Source organism: Thalassophryne amazonica, chromosome 23 (genome assembly GCF_902500255.1).
Source record: "Thalassophryne amazonica chromosome 23, fThaAma1.1, whole genome shotgun sequence".
NCBI lineage: Eukaryota > Metazoa > Chordata > Actinopteri > Batrachoidiformes > Batrachoididae > Thalassophryne > Thalassophryne amazonica.
In genome coordinates this window covers 14,491,171-14,516,053 of record NC_047125.1, presented here as the reverse complement: position 1 = coordinate 14,516,053, position 24,883 = coordinate 14,491,171, and the positions used below count along the sequence as shown (strand labels likewise).

At 47.7% G+C, this 24,883-nt stretch overlaps 1 long non-coding RNA gene across 1 annotated transcript; it reads right to left on the bottom strand.

Annotated features, from left to right (window-relative positions):
* Positions 1-253: 253 nt before the first annotated feature.
* LOC117505116 lies at positions 254-21,257 on the bottom strand. The gene is made up of 4 exons (XR_004559031.1): positions 21,179-21,257; positions 15,960-15,965; positions 14,395-14,400; positions 254-264 (listed from the first exon to the last, which is right to left on the bottom strand). It is a non-coding gene; the product is annotated as an uncharacterized LOC117505116 (long non-coding RNA).
* Positions 21,258-24,883: the final 3,626 nt, after the last annotated feature.

Here is a 24,883-nt window from a genome sequence, read left to right as displayed (position 1 = left end):
TAAACCTTCCAGTCAAATCTATTTTTACAATTTATGAAGCCACTGTTTGAAATGTTTAAAATGACACACGGAATACTCTGGAAGTACTCTAGAAATCGTACAGGTGAACCACGTTAACTCGCGTATGCGTAACTCACGTTTCGGCTTTGACCTCTGTATGCTTTTGGTTAACCTCATTAACTCACGGCTTCAGAAAACCCGCGGTTCGGTTTTGTGGAACCCAACTTGCGCGAGTTAAAAAGGTTCACCTGTACACGAATACAGCTGAATCTATGGATAACACTGCGGTAAATGTCCGTAACTTGCCCAAAGAAGAGTGGACAACATTTCTTAAACGATGTGGCAATTGGAACATTAAGATCTTTCTGGTCGGTAACACACGCTTCACAATACCGCGGATCGATTCTAATATCGATAATATCGATACCAACGCTGGTATTGATATTGAACGATCCTCATGTAAAAAGATGGATACTCAAGCTTTTTTTCTCTCCTGCACGCAGATTCATCAAAGTCTACTTTCTGTCTGTAATAGCAGCACTGCGCTGTGTCACACAACACGGAGCAGCGCACCCTTGTATTGTGGTTTGTCAGCCCTCTACATCAGGAGATTTTGTTTTAAGTTGTGCTGAGTGATATTTTTTTAAACAAAAATGTTGATTGTGATAATATTTTGTTGTCATGTACAATGTTTGGCGAAATTCTATCCTAGGTCTTTTGGATCCTTTGGATCTATGAAGCTTAACTATGAAAAAGTATCGGTATCGATAATGGCGACACTGGGCCTGTATTTACTTGGTATCGCCCACCTCTAATTGTCGCCAGAATAACAGGACTTCACGCTTAAGCTCGTATGCTGACAAGCATAGGGAATTTTGGCTTTTGTTGAGATTCGTAAAAGGTTGCAAGACAGGTTGCAAAGAATTTTTAGGGTCACAAACATTATTTCTTAATGCAATTTTTTTTTTTTTTTTACATGTTCAAAATTTCTTAGCAAATTTATTTTTCCGCAAACAGTTGCAGGTGTTGGTAAATGGCTGTAACGTGTCACTAACATTCTTTTTGGAACCAATCACTCTGACCCAAACAGTCAATCTATCTTTGTTAGTTGGCTATGTACCACAGGCTTTTAAGGTGGCAGTAATTAAACCATTACTTAAAAAGCCATCACTTGACCCAGCTATCTTAGCTAATTATAGGCCAATCTCCAACCTTCCTTTTCTCTCAAAAATTCTTGAAAGGGTAGTTGTAAAACAGCTAACTGATCATCTGCAGAGGAATGGTCTATTTGAAGAGTTTCAGTCAGGTTTTAGAATTCATCATAGTACAGAAACAGCATTAGTGAAGGTTACAAATGATCTTCTTATGGCCTCGGACAGTGGACTCATCTCTGTGCTTGTTCTGTTAGACCTCAGTGCTGCTTTTGATACTGTTGACCATAAAATTTTATTACAGAGATTAGAGCATGCCATAGGTATTAAAGGCACTGCGCTGCGGTGGTTTGAATCATATTTGTCTAATAGATTACAATTTGTTCATGTAAATGGGGAATCTTCTTCACAGACTAAAGTTAATTATGGAGTTCCACAAGGTTCTGTGCTAGGACCAATTTTATTCACTTTATACATGCTTCCCTTAGGCAGTATTATTAGACGGTATTGCTTAAATTTTCATTGTTACGCAGCTGATACCCAGCTTTATCTATCCATGAAGCCAGAGGACACACACCAATTAGCTAAACTGCAGGATTGTCTTACAGACATAAAGACATGGATGACCTCTAATTTCCTGCTTTTAAACTCAGATAAAACTGAAGTTATTGTACTTGGCCCCACAAATCTTAGAAACATGGTGTCTAACCAGATCCTTACTCTGGATGGCATTACCCTGACCTCTAGTAATACTGTGAGAAATCTTGGAGTCATTTTTGATCAGGATATGTCATTCAAAGCGCATATTAAACAAATATGTAGGACTGCTTTTTTGCATTTACGCAATATCTCTAAAATCAGAAAGGTCTTGTCTCAGAGTGATGCTGAAAAACTAATTCATGCATTTATTTCCTCTAGGCTGGACTATTGTAATTCATTATTATCATGTTGTCCTAAAAGTTCCCTAAAAAGCCTTCAGTTAATTCAAAATACTGCAGCTAGAGTACTGACGGGGACTAGAAGAAGAGAGCATATCTCACCCATATTGGCCTCTCTTCATTGGCTTCCTGTTAATTCTAGAATAGAATTTAAAATTCTTCTTCTTACTTATAAGGTTTTGAATAATCAGGTCCCATCTTATCTTAGGGACCTCGTAGTACCATATCACCCCAATAGAGCGCTTCGCTCTCAGACTGCAGGCTTACTTGTAGTTCCTAGGGTTTGTAAGAGTAGAATGGGAGGCAGAGCCTTCAGCTTTCAGGCTCCTCTCCTGTGGAACCAGCTCCCAATTCAGATCAGGGAGACAGACACCCTCTCTACTTTTAAGATTACGCTTAAAACTTTCCTTTTTGCTAAAGCTTATAGTTAGGGCTGGATCAGGTGACCCTGAACCATCCCTTAGTTATGCTGCTATAGACGTAGACTGCTGGGGGGTTCCCATGATGCACTGTTTCTTTCTCTTTTTGCTCTGTATGCACCACTCTGCATTTAATCATTAGTGATCGATCTCTGCTCCCCTCCACAGCATGTCTTTTTCCTGGTTCTCTCCCTCAGCCCCAACCAGTCCCAGCAGAAGACTGCCCCTCCCTGAGCCTGGTTCTGCTGGAGGTTTCTTCCTGTTAAAAGGGAGTTTTTCCTTCCCACTGTAGTCAAGTGCTTGCTCACAGGGGGTCGTTTTGACCGTTGGGGTTTTACATAATTATTGTATGGCCTTGCCTTACAATATAAAGCGCCTTGGGGCAACTGTTTGTTGTGATTTGGCGCTATATAAAAAAATTGATTGATTGATTGATTGATTTCTTCCTCTTTTTTTTCCTTCTCTTCTGCAACATGATAGCAGCAAACAGACAAAGCAATTCTTCCTAATGCAGCAGAAATTTGTTACGTTTGTCAGCATCCATTGTGCCGTGAGATTAGGGGCTTGATTTTTGCAAAAAAAAAAAAAAAAGTTGGCGAATCCAAAAATCACAACGTTTGTCGACATTCGCTGCTTTGTGAGACACTAGCTTAGTCGTGTGAGATTTACATCATCGCTGAGTATGCACATTCAATTTGTAACATTGGTCTATTTGTGTTGTAAAAGTGCAAATGCATTCTTTACGTACAAGGCCAAGAAGTTGTTTGCCTAGTTTCATGGATATATCACAAAAATTTGTGTTAGTAAAAGGAGAATTTCCTAGAATGTCACTTCCAGAAATATCCTGCTCCTAAAGTAACCTAACCTCGCCATCAGTGCAGCTAAAACTTGCAACTGCCATAATCAAGTGTTTGCACACCAGTACACGTTTGAGCAATTAACATCAAAACAGACAATGGAGAAGGAATGCACCAGACAAATGGGGCCGGAAATTTCACAGAATTCCAAAGGATTTTGCTTCCAGAACCTTTAGTCATTTTTCATTGCCACTGGGCTGAACAAAGGTTGATAAAGATCAAATATGTGGCGATTTGTCTCAATTCCAAACACACTCAGTTTTCTAGGTCACGGCTCCAATTCTTCGTTGGAATTTTGTAGGGATCAAGATAAGTTTTCAGTCATTCAGTCTGTATTTTTTGCTGTAAGATGAATGTTTAAATATCAGAAACAATTTCATCCATTACAAGAATTGCAATTGAACTGAATGAACTTCCACAATGTCAACAAAGCAATGTGCTTGTTGTTTACACCAGAAAAGGAGCAGAAATATTTTGGGGGGGGGGGGGGGGGGGGCTGTCTATGACTCTTTTTATGTGTCAAAGAGAACAGAATTTTATATCAAACAAAACCCAAAATAAAATGCAGTAAAACGTTTCTAATCATCTAATCTCACTCCCCAAAAGAAGCATGTCTCTCTCAGTGGATGCAGGATATATTAATGACTCTTTCTCTTTGTCTAATTTTTCAACTCAATGGTGTCTGTCCAAGCCCTCTGCCTCCCCCTAGCGTCCCGTTTCTGTAACTTCACTTTTGGTCAGTTTTTGGATCCTCTTACGGGTTTTTGCTCTGCATCTTTTTCGTGTCTATTCAGTTCTGGTTCTATTTATAATGTCCATTTAGTTCTGGTTTAGCTTCTCTGTGTTATTGTAGTTTGAATTTATCCCCTTAGTTATTATTTTCCTTTAATTATTTTAGGACTTATTTCCTGTGTGTACTGAGCTGACCTGCTTTGTGTTTGCTATTTATTTCTTTAAGTGCTCTATGTGTCATGAAGGTTTGGTTTCTTTTTCCTTCCTATTTATTATTTATGACTGTTTTTGATCCTCTTCCTGTTTTATTTTGAAGCCCTTGCACCCAAGTTTGTTTTTGTGGTTTTCTTCCCTGTTTCTCTCTTCAGAAGTTTCTTACTTATTATTTCTAATTCCTACTTCATTTAAACCAGTGTTCCACCCTCACCTTGTGAGGACATCGTACTTTATTATCTTCATCTTGCCAGTATTTTCCAGTGTTTATGTGTTTGACCTCTTGTTGCCACACCTCATTTCCTTTGTAGGATATTGTACTCTGTATGTCCACATGTCAAAGTGATTTGAAATTGCCTGCCAATTATTGGATGCTGTTGCCAGATACTTTGATTGTTCTCTGTGTTTTGACCATGAGCTCTGTTACTTGGATCGTCCACCTGCCTATCCCCTCACGGACACTGTTCCCTGATCAAACTGGTTTCCTGTGTGTCCACCTCAGCACTGTCCCTGAGTGACACCAGAATTTCATTGTAGAAATGCAATGATAATAAAAATCTACGAGTGTGTTGCCCGTGTGGATCCTCAGGCTCTCGACTGGGTAGTAATTATAAAATAGGTAGCTGAGATTTTTCAAGGGTGATAATAAATTAAGCAAAGCTTGTATAATGAGTTGGAATGACATGTGAGTCTATAATGTTTCTGAATGCAGGAAGTTGGACATTGATTTTTTTTCCCTGCAGCCAAGCAACCCCCCAGTGTTACAATCTGATAGACCTTATCTACAGAGACGGGCACATCCATATGCAAGAGATACAATGTGTGTCATGAAAATGTGTACTTGAAACCTCGAGATCCCAACACGAACATAAAAACAGGCTTACTTAAAATTTCGTGTTTTAATCCAAAACTCAGGGACAGTGCCCCCCTATCCCCCCAAACACACAACAGCCTTAAAAAAAACAACTAATAGCTTCACAGGGCAGCAAGACCTTAAAATACCCCCCCGCCCACACACACACAAAGTGCTTAAATTATTACAGTGCTTTTAATGCTTAGTGAGATACAGTAGTTTCATATATGTAAACAGACCGTATTATTTATTGCACATGTTGATAGTCAGTCACTGAATGTCTGTTTGTGTTTGTGGGAGGGGGATGGGGTGTGGTGATGGAGACCACAGCTCTGGGGAAAAAGCTGTTCCTGAGCCTATTAGTCTGTGTCCTTACAGTGCGTTACCTCTTCCCCAATGGCAGAAGAACAAAGAGGGAATGTCCCAGGTGGCTGTTGTCTTTGCAGATGACCCATACTTTCCTCTGCAAGTGCTCAATGTACAGAGAGTCAAAAGTCCAGAAGCTCAGCTCCTACAGTCCTCTGTGCTGTCTTCACCACCTGGGTGTGCAGCCCTTGCAGAGAATGCTCTCGACAATAGTTATTTTACAAACTGCATAAGAATTCTATCTGCATTTATATATACTATAATTCTGTGACCCTGATATTATATTTTATATAATTGTCATTTAAATAGAAAACTAAAAGCAGCTACCGGCCTGAAACAAGATCCACTGCAAATCAGATAAATGAGAAAGGAAAAACTGAAACATTGCCAAGATAATCAAGCAAATTCAAACACTGAACATTCATGCTTGGAGGAACACCCAACATGCAACAACAAAAATAAAATGACAAATGGATTTTCTTCAGGTGCATTACAGAACCAGTCTTGTTCTTATTAAAAAATAAATGAATGTAACCAGTTTTACTTGCTTCGGATTCCCGAATGGATGCCAGCGTGAGTCATGAGCGTGAGTGCACACAGAAGTGCATGTCAGGGTATTGCACTCTGTATGTCCACATGTCAAAGTGATTTGATTTTGAGAGAAAAAGTTTAGGATTTATTTATATATACTCAACAAAAATATAAACGCAACACTTTTGGTTTTGCTCCCATTTTGTATGAGATTAACTCAACGATCTAAAACTTTTTCCACATACACAATATCACCATTTCCCTCAAATACTGTGCACAAACCAGTCTAAATCTGTGATAGTGAGCACTTCTCCTTTGCTGAGATAATCCATCCCACCTCACAGGTGTGCCATACCAAGATGCTGATTAGACACCATGATTAGTGCACAGGTGTGCCTTAGACTGCCCACAATAAAAGGCCACTCTGAAAGGTGCAGTTTTGTTTTATTGGGGGGGGGGATACCAGTCAGTATCTGGTGTGACCACCATTTGCCTCATGCAGTGCAACACATCTCCTTCGCATCATCCGTGAAGAGAACACCTCTCCAACGTGCCAAACGGCAGCGAATGTGAGCATTTGCCCACTCAAATCGGTTACGACGACCAACTGGAGTCAGGTTGAGACCCCGATGAGGACGATGAGCATGCAGATGAGCTTCCCTGAGACAGTTTCTGACAGTTTGTGCAGAAATTCTTTGGTTATGCAAACCGATTGTTCCAGTAGCTGTCCGAGCGGCTGGTCTCAGACGATCTTGGAGGTGAACATGCTGGATGTGGAGGTCCTGGGCTGGTGTGGTTACACGTGGTCTACGGTTATGAGGCTGGTTGGGTGTACTGCCAAATTCTCTGAAACGCCTTTGGAGATGGCTTATGGTAGAGAAATGAACATTCAATACACGAGCAACAGCTCTGGTTGACATTCCTGCTGTCAGCATGCCAATTGCACGCTCCCTCAAATCTTGCGACATCTGTGACATTGTGCTGTGTGATAAAACTGCACCTTTCAGAGTGGCCTTTTATTGTGGGCAGTCTAAGGCACACCTGTGCACTAATCATGGTGTCTAATCAGCATCTTGATATGGCACACCTGTGAGGTGGGATGGATTATCTCAGCAAAGGAGAAGTGCTCACTATCAGAGATTTAGACTGGTTTGTGAACAATATTTGAGAGAAATGGTGATATTGTATATGTGGAAAAAGTTTTAGATCTTTGAGTTCATCTCATACAAAATGGGAGCAAAACCAAAAGTGTTGCGTTTATATTTTTGTTGAGTGTATATATATATATATATATATATATATGGGATATTTTGAGGAACTGTCCACAAGAACTGTCACGTCCACTAGAAAGCAAATGTTGATTAACCCTCATCAGTCCACTTAGTGAAAGTTGGGGTCCATGCAAGCCCGACCACAACTTCTTGTTTTTTTTAGTTTTTTTAATAATACTGTTTCATTAAATGTAAGCCATTCCTGCACATATCTGTAAGATAACACGATATAGTCACTGTGCAGCTATTTTGAGAAGAAAAAAAAAAGACGATATGGGCTTTTAAACAGTATTTCAGTATGAAAGTCTTGAGAATTTCTTTTTTGGAAGAAATTTTCAACACAAAAATCCAGAACCTAACCCCACTCACTGCAGTTGCTCTGATGCCAACATCCTGGATTAAAACGACTCTCACAGTGCAGTAGTTATGAAAAAAATGTCACAAATCTCAAAATTTTGTTTTGGTTTCTGACCAGATAGTATTATATCAAACTAGGGTCCAAGCAGACACCATAAGAAAAATTACTTTGAAGCCTAGAGTATTTAATCAAACTGGATAAAAAGAAGAGAAATTGTAGAAAACTGTATATGACATTAAATTTCAGCTGAGTAAGTATAATGGGTCAAGATGAAACCACTGAATTTTCAAAAGAATTAATAAAAAAAAAAATGTTAGTGCTACACAAATCCATATACTTTGGTGTCACTGAATCACGAAGCACTAATCTCAATTGGGAGAACTGTTTATGACCTTACAAACGCTTAAGCAAAACTTGAGTATTGCAGTGTTGAGGAAGATGTTCACTAAAAGTGTTGAATTTCATTTTCTATTTGCAACTGGCCATGAGACAAATGCTACAACTTGCCAAAAAAAAAAAAAAAAAAATTGTGTTTCCATGTCGTTCAACTGGATCAGCAGCAGTGAAGAAACAATTGCAAAATTAAGGCTTGTCTCCATAACTCATAACAATAGTCTTGTATATAAGTGTGGGAAGAAAACTCTTTATACGTATTTATTTATTTCATTTATACAGCACCAAACCACAACAAAGCTGCCTCAAGGTGCTTCACGCGAGTAAAGGTCTAACTTTACGAACCCCCAGAGTGAGCACACAGGTGACAGTGGTAAAGAAAAACTCCCTTTGATGATGCTGAGGAAGAAACCTCAAGCAGACCACACTCAGAGGGGTGACCCACTGCAAAGGCCATTCTAACAGTTACAAGGTTTTTACAAAGTTAAACAAAGGTGAAGAAACGGGAAACAGAAAACCAGAGTAGCATCAAAACAAAGTTCATTATTGAGATGAGCGCGCAGTCATTGTTGCTGCAGACAGGGGCTTGTGCAACAACCTGGTGTGCAGAACCAGCATCCATCCATCACGTTATCAGTAGGCCCAAAAGCACAAGCTGGCACTGAGCCCTAAGCTAGCTAGCTAATTCACTAACAGACCCCAAATTTAGATGAAGTGAGGCTGAGACCTGTTCTGCTGCTAATAAGATGCGTTAAGGGAGAGGACGCTAAGTAACATACTATGCCAGTATGCTAACCATACAAGAGGGAGAATAAATGCGTCTTAAGTCTGGACTTGAATGTCTCTACAGAATCTGACTTTTATCTCTGCAGGGAGATCATTCCACAAAACAGGTGCACGATAAGAGAAAGTTCTGTGGTCTGCAGACTTTTTATTCACCCGGGGGACACAAAGTAGTCCTGCGCCGTGAGAACACACAGCCTGGGCCGGTACGTAGGGTTTAAGTAGGTCAGCTAAGTAAGGAGGTGTTAGTTTGTGAATAATTTGATAGTTTAGTAACAGAACTTTAAAATCTGACCCCACAGAGACAGGAAGCCAGTGAAGAGATGCCAAAATCGGTGTAATGTGGTCTAACTTTCTTCTTTCAAAACTCTGGCAGGAGCATTTTGAACCAATTGGAGACCCTTAATGCTGGACTGCGGTAAACCAGAGAACAGCACATTGGAGTAGTCCAGTCTAGAAGAAACACATGCATGGATCAGAGTCTCTGCACCAGCCATAGACAGTATGGGAGGAATCTTAGCTATGTTTCACAGGTAGAAGAAAGCAGTCCTCGTAATATCTCTAATGTGAAGTTCAAAAGACAGCGTGGGTCAAAAATCACCCTAAGGTTCCTCACTTTGTCACTTTGATGTATGACACACGAGCCGAGGCTAAGCGTTAGCTGGTCAAATTGATGCCAATATCTCACTGGACAAAGAACCATCCTCTCAGTCAAGTTTAAAAGTAAGAAATTGCTGGACATCCAGCTTTTCACTGACACAAGGCAATCCTCTAAAGACTTTATGTGTACAAGATTACCAGCAGTTATTGGCATGTACAACTACATCAGCGTAGCAACGTAAAGTAATCCCATAACACTGCAGTATGTGCCCAGGGATTCAATACAGAGACAAACCAGAGGGCCTAAGACAGACCCCTGTGGAACCCCTTGTACAGTAATTTCTCTCAGCTCTTGATGTAATTTACTGCCCCTTCCCAAGATCCAAACCATTCTCATTTTGTATTTATTGAAGGTCACATTAGAACCAGGCCTGGGACCCTCACAGACAGTGTCCATCTTGTGAACAGCCATGAATGTAGCTTGTACAACACTTTTATACAAAGTGGGCGTTACAGTGGGTGTGGTTTAGTCTCACAATTCTAATGTTACTGGCTCTCAAAGATAGTGTTGTGAAAGTGTAGGAACACGGACCCACAACAGGGGGCGCAAATGAACGAACAATGGAGGAAGTCAAATAACAATGCTTTCACTGTTGTGAAACGCACAACAAACACAACCGATTACAATGTTGAGAAAAGGTCAAATTACAATGGTGTCGTGTGGGCAGGCTCGAAGGTAGGAGACGTCCGTCCAAGTCGAACCGGTACCACCCGATTTCCTCCGCCACCGGACCCCGGGAATACTGGAGCCGCCAAGTCCCGAACTCCCAGGTGGCCACTGCCTCCGCTCGTCGGATCCGGTACTGCTGGCGAGGAACAGAAACAGTCAGATGTGGATGCGGCTGCACCCAGCAACAGGTAGGGTGGAAAACACCACCTCCACCTCTCGTCAGAAAAATACTGTAGTGTAGAAAATGTGAGTACTTATCCAAAATCCAATACAGTCTCCAGCTGTACAACTCACTGTCTGTACACAAGCAACAAAGGTTTACTGTCAAGAAGACGACACAATAGGCTAAGAACGTTACCTCTCTGGTAGAGCGATATCTCGGCAATGAGGTGGAGATGCCGTCCTACTGATATACCCCTCCGATGATTAATGTCAGCTGTCTCAGGTGATGGGTGACAGCTGTCACCCTGGCTGCTCCTGTGAGGCGGCAGCGCCCTCCGGTGCCTGGAGCCCGCACTCCAGGCAGGGCGCCCTCTGGTGGTGGTGGGCCAGCAGTACCTCCTCTTCAGCGGCCCACACAACAGGACCCCCCCCTCAACGGGCGCCTCCTGGCGCCCGACCAGGCTTGTCCGGGTGGCGGCGGTAGAAGTCGGCCAGGAGGGCCAGATCCAGGATGAAGCTCTTCTTCACCCAGGAGCGTTCTTCGGGGCCGTACCCCTCCCAGTCCACCAGATACTGAAAACCCCGGCCCATCCGTCGGACATCCAGCAGCCGGCGCACAGTCCAAGCCGGCTCGCCATCGATGATCCGGGCAGGAGGTGGTGCCGGACCCGGAGTACAGAGGGGTGAGGTGTGATGCGGTTTGATCCTTGAGACATGGAATACGGGATGGATCTGCAGTGAGGCCGGAAGCTGAAGCCTCACTGCGGCGGGACTGATGACCTTGAGTATTTTGAATGGACCTATGTATCGTTCCTGGAGTTTTGGGGAGGCCACTTGTAGGGGAATGTCCTTGGTGGACAACCACACTTCCTGCCCAGGACGATACGTAGGAGCCGGGGTCCGCCGCCAGTCTGCATGGGCCTTTGCCCTCATCCGGGCCCTCAGCAAAGCAGAACGGGCGGCACGCCACACCCGACGGCACTTCCGCAGGTGGGCCTGGAGCGAGGGCACACCGACCTCTCCCTCAACCACCGGAAACAATGGGGGCTGATACCCCAAACACACCTCAAAAGGGGAGAGGCCGGTGGCTGATGACACTTGACTGTTGTGGGCGTACTCGATCCAGGCCAGATGAGTACTCCAGGCCGCCGGGTGCGCGGCTGTCACACAATGTAGGGTCTGCTCCATCTCTTGGTTGGCCCGTTCTGCTTGCCCGTTGGTTTGGGGGTGATACCCGGATGAGAGACTCACCGTGGCCCCCAGTTCCCGGCAGAAGCTCCTCCAGACGTGCGAGGAGAACTGGGGACCGCGGTCGGAGACGATGTCTGATGGAATCCCATGCAGCCGGACGACATGGTGGACCAGGAGGTCCGCTGTCTCCTGGGCCGTTGGGAGCTTCGGGAGGGCCACGAAGTGGGCCGCCTTGGAGAATCGGTCCACTATCGTGAGGATGACAGTGTTGCCCTGGGACGGCGGGAGGCCCGTGACAAAATCCAGGCCGATGTGAGACCAGGGGCGATGAGGCACAGGCAGCGGCTGTAGCAATCCCGAGACCTTGCGGTGGTCGGCCTTGCCCCTGGCGCAGGTGGTACAGGCCTGGATATAATCCCAAACGTCGGCCTCCAGGGACGCCCACCAGAAGCGCTGCCGGACAACTGCCACGGTTCTTCGCACCCCTGGATGACAGGAGAGCTTAGAGCCGTGACAGAAGTCCAGGACTGCAGCCCTTGCCTCTGGTGGGACGTAAAGTCTGTTCTTCGGCCCGGTTCCGGGGTCCGGGTTTCGTGCCAGGGCCTCCCGGACGGTCTTCTCCACGTCCCAGGTGAGGGTGGCCACGATAGCGGACTCCGGGATGATGGGTTCCGGGGGATCCGACGACTCCGTTTTGACTTCGTCTTCATGCACCCGGGACAAGGCATCCAATCTCTGATTTTTGGTCCCGGGACGGTAGGTGATCCGGAAGTCAAAACGGCCGAAGAACAGTGACCAGCGGGCTTGCCTGGGGTTCAGCCGCTTGGCGGTCCTGATATACTCCAGGTTCCGGTGGTCAGTGAAAACCGTGAATGGCACGGACGTTCCCTCCAACAGATGTCTCCACTCTTCAAGGGCCTCTTTCACCGCAAGGAGTTCTCGATTGCTGACGTCATAGTTCCGTTCGGCTGGGGTCAACCTGCGGGAAAAATAGGCACACGGGTGAAGGACCTTATTGGTCTTCCCGCTCTGGGACAGAACAGCTCCTATCCCTGAGTCCGAGGCGTCCACTTCAACCACTAACTGGCGACTAGGATCGGGCTGCACCAGAACGGGTGCAGACGAGAAGCGCCGTTTCAACTCCTTGAACGCGGCATCGCAACGATCCAACCAGGTGAAGGGGACTTTTGGTGAGGTTAGGGCTGTCAGGGGGCTAACTACCTGACTGTAGCCCTTAATGAACCTCCTGTAGAAATTTGCAAAGCCGAGGAACTGTTGCAGCTTCCTGCGGCTTGTGGGTTGGGGCCAGTCTCTCACCGCCGCAACCTTGGCCGGATCAGGAGCGACGGAGTTGGGGGAGATGATAAACCCCAGGAAGGACAAAGAGGTGCGGTGGAACTCACACTTCTCGCCCTTCACAAACAGCCGGTTCTCCAATAACCGCTGCAGGACCTGACGTACATGTCAAACATGGGTCTCAGGATCCGGAGAAAAGATGAGAATATCGTCTAGATATACGAAGACGAATCGGTGCAGGAAGTCCCGCAAGACGTCATTAACCAATGCTTGGAACGTCGCGGGAGCGTTTGTAAGACCGAACGGCATGACCAGGTACTCAAAATGACCTAACGGGGTGTTAAATGCCGTCTTCCACTCGTCTCCCTTCCGGATCCGAACCAGGTGATACGCATTCCTAAGATCAAGCTTGGTGAATATCTTGGCTCCATGCAGGGGCGTGAACACCGAATCCAACAAGGGTAAGGGGTATCGGTTACGAACCGTGATTTCGTTCAGCCCCCTGTAATCGATGCATGGACGTAATCCGCCATCCTTTTTCCCCACAAAAAAGAAACCCGCACCCATCGGGGAGGTGGAATTCCGGATCAACCCGGCAGCCAAAGAGTCCTGGATGTAGGTCTCCATTGATTAGCGCTCAGGTCGTGAGAGGTTGTACAGCCTGCTGGACGGGAACTCAACGCCTGGAACCAGATCAATGGCACAATCATACGGGCGGTGCGGGGGAAGGGTGAGCGCCAGATCCTTGCTAAATACCTCCGCAAGGTCATGGTACTGCACCGGCACCGTCCCTAGATTGGGCGGGGCTCTGACCTCCTCCCTGGCCTGGGAACCGGGAGGAACTGAGGAACCTAAACATACCCGATGGCAGGTCTCACTCCACTGAACCACTACCCCGGACGGCCAATCGATCCGGGGATTGTGTTTCAACATCCAGGGAAACCCTAAAATCACGCGGGAGGTGGCCGGGGTCACAAAGAACTCGATCTCCTCCCGGTGATTCCCTGACACCACCAGGGTTACTGGTGGTGTCTTGTGAGTGATTGGAGGGAGTAGGGAGCCATCTAGTGCCCGCACCTGCACAGGCGAGGTAAGTGCCACCAGAGGGAGCCCTATCTCCCTGGCCCATTTGCTGTCTAGCAAATTCCCTTCTGAGCCCGTGTCCACCAGTGCTGGGGCCTTCAGGGTTAAATCCTCATACAGGATTGTAACTGGGAGTCGTGTGGCGATGTGAGTGTGTCCCACGTGAATGTCTCGGCCCACCCCTAGCCCAGTTTCTAGGGGCGGGCGTTGGCGTTTAAACCGCTCGGGGCAGTCTCTTAATTGATGCTCTATCGAGCCACAAACAAAACACGCTCCGTGGGCCAGCCTCCTCTGTGTAACCGGTGCCCTAAATGTTGCCCTGCTCGTGTCCATAGCTTCGTCAGCAGGGGGGCTGTCACCACACGGAGCGCAGGGGGCCGTGGAGCGTGGGGAGGGCGGAACGTGGTCGGAACCGGAAGGGAGAGGGACGACGCGTGCCCGGCCACGCCCTTCGTCTCGTTCCCGACGGCGCTCTTCTAACCGATTGTCTAATCGTATGACAAGATCGATGAGCCCATCTAAATCCCGCGGTTCGTCCTTAGCCACCAGGTGCTCCTTAAGAACCAATGACAGTCCGTTTACAAAGGCGGCGCGGAGGGCAGTGCTATTCCAGCCGGACCTCGCAGCCGCAATGCGGAAGTCGACTGCATAGGCAGCTGCGCTCCGGCGCCCCTGTCTCATTGACAGCAGCACGGCTGAAGCGGTCTCTCCTCTATTAGGGTGATCGAACACTGTTCTGAACTCCCTCACAAACCCATCATATTTCTGAAGGAGCCGTGAATTCTGCTCCCAGAGCGCTGTAGCCCAAGCGCGTGCCTCACCGCGAAGCAGATTTATCACATAAGCTACTTTGCTAGCATCGGTCGCGTACATGACGGGACGCTGTGCGAAGACGAGCGAACACTGCATAAGGAAATCCGCGCACGTCTCCACACAGCCTCCGTACGGCTCTGGGGGGCTTATGTATGCTTCAGGGGAAGGTGGGAGGGGTCGTTGAACGACCAGTGGAACGTCACTGTTACGCACAGGGTCGACGGGAGGGAGAGCCGCAGCGGCGCTCGGAGGGCGCGCTTCCACCTGCGCGGCGAGAGCCTCCACCCTGCGGTTCAGGAGGACATTCTGCTCGGTCATCAAATCCAACCGAGTCGTGAAAGCGGTGAGGATCTGCTGCAACTCACCGATCACCCCTCCTGCGGACGCCTGTGCGCCCTGTTCTTCCATTGGCCGTTCAACAGCCGGTTGATGCCCCTCGGGATCCATGATGCTGGCCGAGATATCCTGTTGTGAAAGTGTAGGAACACGGACCCACAACAGGGGGCGCAAATGAACGGACAATGGAGGAAGTCAAATAACAATGCTTTCACTGTTGTGAAACACGCACAACAAACACAACCGATTACAATGTTGAGAAAAGGTCAAATTACAATGGTGTCGTGTGGGCAGGCTCGAAGGTAGGAGACGTCCGTCCAAGTCGAACCGGTACCACCCGATTTCCTCCGCCACCGGACCCCGGGAATACTGGAGCCGCCAAGTCCCGAACTCCCAGGTGGCCACTGCCTCCGCTCGTCGGATCCGGTACTGCTGGCGAGGAACAGAAACAGTCAGATGTGGATGCGGCTGCACCCAGCAACAGGTAGGGTGGAAAACACCACCTCCACCTCTCGTCAGAAAAATACTGTAGTGTAGAAAATGTGAGTACTTATCCAAAATCCAATACAGTCTCCAGCTGTACAACTCACTGTCTGTACACAAGCAACAAAGGTTTACTGTCAAGAAGACGACACAATAGGCTAAGAACGTTACCTCTCTGGTAGAGCGATATCTCGGCAATGAGGTGGAGATGCCGTCCTACTGATATACCCCTCCGATGATTAATGTCAGCTGTCTCAGGTGATGGGTGACAGCTGTCACCCTGGCTGCTCCTGTGAGGCGGCAGCGCCCTCCGGTGCCTGGAGCCCGCACTCCAGGCAGGGCGCCCTCTGGTGGTGGTGGGCCAGCAGTACCTCCTCTTCAGCGGCCCACACAACAGGACCCCCCCCTCAACGGGCGCCTCCTGGCGCCCGACCAGGCTTGTCCGGGTGGCGGCGGTAGAAGTCGGCCAGGAGGGCCAGATCCAGGATGAAGCTCTTCTTCACCCAGGAGCGTTCTTCGGGGCCGTACCCCTCCCAGTCCACCAGATACTGAAAACCCCGGCCCATCCGTCGGACATCCAGCAGCCGGCGCACAGTCCAAGCCGGCTCGCCATCGATGATCCGGGCAGGAGGTGGTGCCGGACCCGGAGTACAGAGGGGTGAGGTGTGATGCGGTTTGATCCTTGAGACATGGAATACGGGATGGATCTGCAGTGAGGCCGGAAGCTGAAGCCTCACTGCGGCGGGACTGATGACCTTGAGTATTTTGAATGGACCTATGTATCGTTCCTGGAGTTTTGGGGAGGCCACTTGTAGGGGAATGTCCTTGGTGGACAACCACACTTCCTGCCCAGGACGATACGTAGGAGCCGGGGTCCGCCGCCAGTCTGCATGGGCCTTTGCCCTCATCCGGGCCCTCAGCAAAGCAGAACGGGCGGCACGCCACACCCGACGGCACTTCCGCAGGTGGCCTGGAGCGAGGGCACACCGACCTCTCCCTCAACCACCGGAAACAATGGGGGCTGATACCCCAAACACACCTCAAAAGGGGAGAGGCCGGTGGCTGATGACACTTGACTGTTGTGGGCGTACTCGATCCAGGCCAGATGAGTACTCCAGGCCGCCGGGTGCGCGGCTGTCACACAATGTAGGGTCTGCTCCATCTCTTGGTTGGCCCGTTCTGCTTGCCCGTTGGTTTGGGGGTGATACCCGGATGAGAGACTCACCGTGGCCCCCAGTTCCCGGCAGAAGCTCCTCCAGACGTGCGAGGAGAACTGGGGACCGCGGTCGGAGACGATGTCTGATGGAATCCCATGCAGCCGGACGACATGGTGGACCAGGAGGTCCGCTGTCTCCTGGGCCGTTGGGAGCTTCGGGAGGGCCACGAAGTGGGCCGCCTTGGAGAATCGGTCCACTATCGTGAGGATGACAGTGTTGCCCTGGGACGGCGGGAGGCCCGTGACAAAATCCAGGCCGATGTGAGACCAGGGGCGATGAGGCACAGGCAGCGGCTGTAGCAATCCCGAGACCTTGCGGTGGTCGGCCTTGCCCCTGGCGCAGGTGGTACAGGCCTGGATATAATCCCAAACGTCGGCCTCCAGGGACGCCCACCAGAAGCGCTGCCGGACAACTGCCACGGTTCTTCGCACCCCTGGATGACAGGAGAGCTTAGAGCCGTGACAGAAGTCCAGGACTGCAGCCCTTGCCTCTGGTGGGACGTAAAGTCTGTTCTTCGGCCCGGTTCCGGGGTCCGGGTTTCGTGCCAGGGCCTCCCGGACGGTCTTCTCCACGTCCCAGGTGAGGGTGGCCACGATAGCGGACTCCGGGATGATGGGTTCCGGGGGATCCGACGACTCCGTTTTGACTTCGTCTTCATGCACCCGGGACAAGGCATCCAATCTCTGATTTTTGGTCCCGGGACGGTAGGTGATCCGGAAGTCAAAACGGCCGAAGAACAGTGACCAGCGGGCTTGCCTGGGGTTCAGCCGCTTGGCGGTCCTGATATACTCCAGGTTCCGGTGGTCAGTGAAAACCGTGAATGGCACGGACGTTCCCTCCAACAGATGTCTCCACTCTTCAAGGGCCTCTTTCACCGCAAGGAGTTCTCGATTGCTGACGTCATAGTTCCGTTCGGCTGGGGTCAACCTGCGGGAAAAATAGGCACACGGGTGAAGGACCTTATTGGTCTTCCCGCTCTGGGACAGAACAGCTCCTATCCCTGAGTCCGAGGCGTCCACTTCAACCACTAACTGGCGACTAGGATCGGGCTGCACCAGAACGGGTGCAGACGAGAAGCGCCGTTTCAACTCCTTGAACGCGGCATCGCAACGATCCAACCAGGTGAAGGGGACTTTTGGTGAGGTTAGGGCTGTCAGGGGGCTAACTACCTGACTGTAGCCCTTAATGAACCTCCTGTAGAAATTTGCAAAGCCGAGGAACTGTTGCAGCTTCCTGCGGCTTGTGGGTTGGGGCCAGTCTCTCACCGCCGCAACCTTGGCCGGATCAGGAGCGACGGAGTTGGGGGAGATGATAAACCCCAGGAAGGACAAAGAGGTGCGGTGGAACTCACACTTCTCGCCCTTCACAAACAGCCGGTTCTCCAATAACCGCTGCAGGACCTGACGTACATGTCAAACATGGGTCTCAGGATCCGGAGAAAAGATGAGAATATCGTCTAGATATACGAAGACGAATCGGTGCAGGAAGTCCCGCAAGACGTCATTAACCAATGCTTGGAACGTCGCGGGAGCGTTTGTAAGACCGAACGGCATGACCAGGTACTCAAAATGACCTAACGGGGTGTTTAAATGCCGTCTTCCACTCGTCTCCCTTCCGGATCCGAACCAGGTGATACGCATTCCTAAGATCAAGCTTGGTGAATATCTTGGCTCCATGCAGGGGCGTGAACACCGAATCCAACAAGGGTAAGGGGTATCGGTTACGAACCGTGATTTCGTTCAGCCCCCTGTAATCGATGCATGGACGTAATCCGCCATCCTTTTTCCCCACAAAAAAGAAACCCGCACCCATCGGGGAGGTGGAATTCCGGATCAACCCGGCAGCCAAAGAGTCCTGGATGTAGGTCTCCATTGATTAGCGCTCAGGTCGTGAGAGGTTGTACAGCCTGCTGGACGGGAACTCAACGCCTGGAACCAGATCAATGGCACAATCATACGGGCGGTGCGGGGGAAGGGTGAGCGCCAGATCCTTGCTAAATACCTCCGCAAGGTCATGGTACTGCACCGGCACCGTCCCTAGATTGGGCGGGGCTCTGACCTCCTCCCTGGCCTGGGAACCGGGAGGAACTGAGGAACCTAAACATACCCGATGGCAGGTCTCACTCCACTGAACCACTACCCCGGACGGCCAATCGATCCGGGGATTGTGTTTCAACATCCAGGGAAACCCTAAAATCACGCGGGAGGTGGCCGGGGTCACAAAGAACTCGATCTCCTCCCGGTGATTCCCTGACACCACCAGGGTTACTGGTGGTGTCTTGTGAGTGATTGGAGGGAGTAGGGAGCCATCTAGTGCCCGCACCTGCACAGGCGAGGTAAGTGCCACCAGAGGGAGCCCTATCTCCCTGGCCCATTTGCTGTCTAGCAAATTCCCTTCTGAGCCCGTGTCCACCAGTGCTGGGGCCTTCAGGGTTAAATCCTCATACAGGATTGTAACTGGGAGTCGTGTGGCGATGTGAGTGTGTCCCACGTGAATGTCTCGGCCCACCCCTAGCCCAGTTTCTAGGGGCGGGCGTTGGCGTTTAACCGCTCGGGGCAGTCTCTTAATTGATGCTCTATCGAGCCACAAACAAAACACGCTCCGTGGGCCAGCCTCCTCTGTGTAACCGGTGCCCTAAATGTTGCCCTGCTCGTGTCCATAGCTTCGTCAGCAGGGGGGCTGTCACCACACGGAGCGCAGGGGCCGTGGAGCGTGGGGAGGGCGGAACGTGGTCGGAACCGGAAGGGAGAGGGACGACGCGTGCCCGGCCACGCCCTTCGTCTCGTTCCCGACGGCGCTCTTCTAACCGATTGTCTAATCGTATGACAAGATCGATGAGCCCATCTAAATCCCGCGGTTCGTCCTTAGCCACCAGGTGCTCCTTAAGAACCAATGACAGTCCGTTTACAAAGGCGGCGCGGAGGGCAGTGCTATTCCAGCCGGACCTCGCAGCCGCAATGCGGAAGTCGACTGCATAGGCAGCTGCGCTCCGGCGCCCCTGTCTCATTGACAGCAGCACGGCTGAAGCGGTCTCTCCTCTATTAGGGTGATCGAACACTGTTCTGAACTCCCTCACAAACCCATCATATTTCTGAAGGAGCCGTGAATTCTGCTCCCAGAGCGCTGTAGCCCAAGCGCGTGCCTCACCGCGAAGCAGATTTATCACATAAGCTACTTTGCTAGCATCGGTCGCGTACATGACGGGACGCTGTGCGAAGACGAGCGAACACTGCATAAGGAAATCCGCGCACGTCTCCACACAGCCTCCGTACGGCTCTGGGGGGCTTATGTATGCTTCAGGGGAAGGTGGGAGGGGTCGTTGAACGACCAGTGGAACGTCACTGTTACGCACAGGGTCGACGGGAGGGAGAGCCGCAGCGGCGCTCGGAGGGCGCGCTTCCACCTGCGCGGCGAGAGCCTCCACCCTGCGGTTCAGGAGGACATTCTGCTCGGTCATCAAATCCAACCGAGTCGTGAAAGCGGTGAGGATCTGCTGCAACTCACCGATCACCCCTCCTGCGGACGCCTGTGCGCCCTGTTCTTCCATTGGCCGTTCAACAGCCGGTTGATGCCCCTCGGGATCCATGATGCTGGCCGAGATATCCTGTTGTGAAAGTGTAGGAACACGGACCCACAACAGGGGGCGCAAATGAACGGACAATGGAGGAAGTCAAATAACAATGCTTTCACTGTTGTGAAACACGCACAACAAACACAACCGATTACAATGTTGAGAAAAGGTCAAATTACAATGGTGTCGTGTGGGCAGGCTCGAAGGTAGGAGACGTCCGTCCAAGTCGAACCGGTACCACCCGATTTCCTCCGCCACCGGACCCCGGGAATACTGGAGCCGCCAAGTCCCGAACTCCCAGGTGGCCACTGCCTCCGCTCGTCGGATCCGGTACTGCTGGCGAGGAACAGAAACAGTCAGATGTGGATGCGGCTGCACCCAGCAACAGGTAGGGTGGAAAACACCACCTCCACCTCTCGTCAGAAAAATACTGTAGTGTAGAAAATGTGAGTACTTATCCAAAATCCAATACAGTCTCCAGCTGTACAACTCACTGTCTGTACACAAGCAACAAAGGTTTACTGTCAAGAAGACGACACAATAGGCTAAGAACGTTACCTCTCTGGTAGAGCGATATCTCGGCAATGAGGTGGAGATGCCGTCCTACTGATATACCCCTCCGATGATTAATGTCAGCTGTCTCAGGTGATGGGTGACAGCTGTCACCCTGGCTGCTCCTGTGAGGCGGCAGCGCCCTCCGGTGCCTGGAGCCCGCACTCCAGGCAGGGCGCCCTCTGGTGGTGGTGGGCCAGCAGTACCTCCTCTTCAGCGGCCCACACAACAGATAGGGGGGAGCCAAAGATAGGGGGGGCCCTCCCCCGTATCTAAAACTTCTAAAACTTGCACATGCGTGATGGAAATGAAACTTAACTCTTGTGCTTAAATTTTAAATCAGATCTCAGAAACTTCCAATCTCATAACAAAAGCAAATGCTTGATCATGAACATAAAATAAGGAATTAGCACAGAAATGATCCAACACCCTCATTTCATGTCACCAACGTCAGTGTCGTTGTATAGAACACAATGAGTGCGACTGGTTAGGTAAGATGTCAACCATGCAAGGACGTTCCCAGTAATCCCAAAATGGTTCTCCAGCCTATCAAGTCAAATATGATGATCTACCATATCAAATACAGCTCTAAAATCTAACAGCACCAAAACCGTAATGGGGTCTAAATCCATTGCAAGCAGAAGATCGTTTACCACTTTAGTGAGCACTGTCTCCAGAGAATTATGCGTTCTAAATGCAGACTGCAGTGGCTCAAAGAGATTATTCTCAGTAGTTTGGCAGCACGGTGGAATAGTGGTTCACACTGTTGCCTCCCAGCAAGGTGGTCATGGGTTCAGTTCCCACATGTGGCCTTTCTGTGTGGAGATTGCATGTTCTCCCTGTGTTTGAATGGGTTTCTTCCGGGTGCTCCGGTTTCCTCACACATTAAAAGACATGCAGGTTAGGTGAATTGGAAACTTTAGAATTGTCCAGGTCTCCCTTGAAAAAGAAACCTCGATCTCAATGGGACTAACCTGGTTAAATAAAGGTTAAATTAAATGAAAACGAGCTGCTGTGAAACCACTTTTTCAGAATTCTAGAACAAAATTATAGGTTTGATATTGGCCTATAATTTTTCAGTAGACTAGGGTCAAGATTAGATTTGTTAAGTAATGGTTTAATCACTGCAAATTTGAAACATGTAGGAACAGATCCTGACGTTAACGACATAATAATTTCCAACACAGCCGGCCCAAGCATTTGCCACAGGCCATTAAACAGTTTTGTTGGTATCAGGTCGAGCAGACAGGTTTTGCTTTTAGCAGACGTCACAATTTTCATCAGCATACCCAGTGAAATAATATCAAATTCAGTAAATCTTGGTGATGTATCAGTGATGGCACCCACCTCACTAACAGGGTGTAGTGGCTGGACTAAGGATGCTGGGATATATTTAACCTAATGTCATCTATATTCTTCTCAAAGTAATTTAAGAAATCTTTGGCTGTAAATGGAATGGACAGTGAATTACAGGTGGTTGTCTGTGAATAAGTGTTGCCACCATGTTGAACAGGAACTTTGAATTATGCTTGCTTTTGTTAATCAAATCACCATCATAGGAGGAGGGATGTCACTAAACATTTACGTTGGAGGGCAGGCTTCATTTAAGGGGAGGACAGCAGTAGGTTTCAGCCTGGTTTTATATAAACCGATTATATCTTGGAGTTGTTCCATAATAAGATAATTTATCAACAGTGATTTTGAGGACAGTGACCTTATGTTATTGAGGCCCACACTAAAGGGGTTGGCATTTTGACTATTGGGATTTCAGGGTGGTTCTCAAGTAATATATATAAGATACCTGAAATTCAGTTTGGGTTTATGAAGTTCCACACGTGTTGAAGGTAGCAGATACATTTCACTTTCATTTACTTCGACTGATGCCACATAAAGGGACTGGGAATTGAGAGTAACTCATAAAAATACTGGGTATTATAATTGAGGTGGCACACTCCACCCACGATAATAACACATTAACGTGAGTAATGACACAGTATGAGCACTGTAAAAATAGCCTAGGGCATTTGTTCCAAAAAAAACAAAATCAAAGGCTAAATCATTGTGTGAATCAGCAAGCATAACAAGAAAATTCTTAATCAAATGTCAGTTTTGTTCACAGATGTGTTTTGTTTTGCTGTCAGTGTTCATCCAGTCAGGCAATAAATCTTTCAAAACACAATGGATGCTTGCATTGAATTCATACTTGCAAACAAAGCCTGACTTTAAGGCATAGACAACTTAAAAAAACAACACAGATGACTTGTATTGACGTGATCAAGTGCAGAAACTCTCCTGCTGTTGCCATTGATACATTCACACAAACAATATTTAAAAGCCATTTCAGCTGTAGCCAATTTTTGTGATGACAATTTTGCATTTTTACAGTTGCATTTTTGGTATATTTTCAAATATGTAACTATATGATGCAAAGGGGCACTTTGCTTGTTAGACAACCTACCAAAACAAAAGGCCCCTGAAAAAGTATTTAAAATTATTTGAGATTGTGGATAATAACGTGACGCCACATATCTCCCCAGCTAACAAACTAATGTTCCCAAAACATTATAAGAAGGTTTGTCAAATATGATCAGAATGTTACGTAATGTTCTCTGAGCATTTTTCAGGAAAGTTTCTTTTTGGTTCCCACAACCTTTGACAAAAATATTAGCACAAATGTTCTCAGAACATTAGGTGTAATGTTCTCAAAACGTTTGTACTTGGACTATATAAGAGTAAAGTAAATCCCTTCAGCTGCTCTCTTATTTTCATTAGGGGTCACCACAGCAGATCCAAGGTGGGTCTGCATGCATGATGATAATGCAGGTTTTACACCGGATACCCTTCCTGTCAACTTCACATGGCCACCACCCCTGTGTGTGTATATACAGTAGTGCTCAGAATAATAGTAGTGCTATGTGACTAAAAAGATTAATCCAGGTTTTGAGTATATTTCTTATTGTTACATGGGAAACAAGGTACCAGTAGATTCAGTAGATTCTCACAAATCCAACAAGACCAAGCATTCATGATATGCACACTCTTAAGGCTATGAAATTGGGCTATTAGTAAAAAAAAAGTAGAAAAGGGGGTGTTCACAATAATAGTAGTGTGGCATTCAGTCAGTGAGTTTGTCAATATTGACTGATGAGAGTAAAATTGTTCTTTTTCGGTCCAAGGGCCGCAGACAGTTTGTGAGACGACCCCCAAACTCTGAATTCAAGCCACAGTTCACAGTGAAGACAGTGAAGGATGGTGGTGCAAGCATCATGATATGGGTATGTTTCTCCTACTATGGTGTTGGGCCTATATTTCGCATACCAGGTATCATGGATCAGTTTGGATATGTCAAAATACTTGAAGCGGTCATGTTGCCTTATGCTGAAGAGGACATGCCCTTGAAATGGGTGTTTCAACAAGACAATGACCCCAAGCACACTAGTAAACCAGCAAAATCTTGGTTTCAAACCAACAAAATTAATGCCTCACAGATGTGAAGAAATCATGAAAAACTATGGTTATACAACTAAATACTAGTTAAGTGATTCACAGGATTGCTAAAAAAAGCAGTTTGAACATAATAGTTTTGAGTTTGTAGCATCAACAGCAGATGCTACTATTATTGTGAACACCCCCTTTTCTACTTTTTTTTTTTTTTACTAATAGCCCAATTTCATAGCCTTAAGAGTGTGCATATCATGAATGCTTGGTCTTGTTGGATTTGTGAGACTCTACGGAATCTACTGGTACCTTGTTTCCCATGTAACAATAAGAAATATACTCAAAACCTGGATTAATCTTTTTAGTCACATAGCACTACTATTATTCTGAATACTAGTGTATATATATATATATATATATATATACGTATATATATATATAATTCTCTGAATTCTGTCACAAACAAATAATCAAATAATAATTTAGCATATTGTTCAGTGACAACTTCCTAAATATGCTATAACTTTTAAATAGCTTTAAATAACT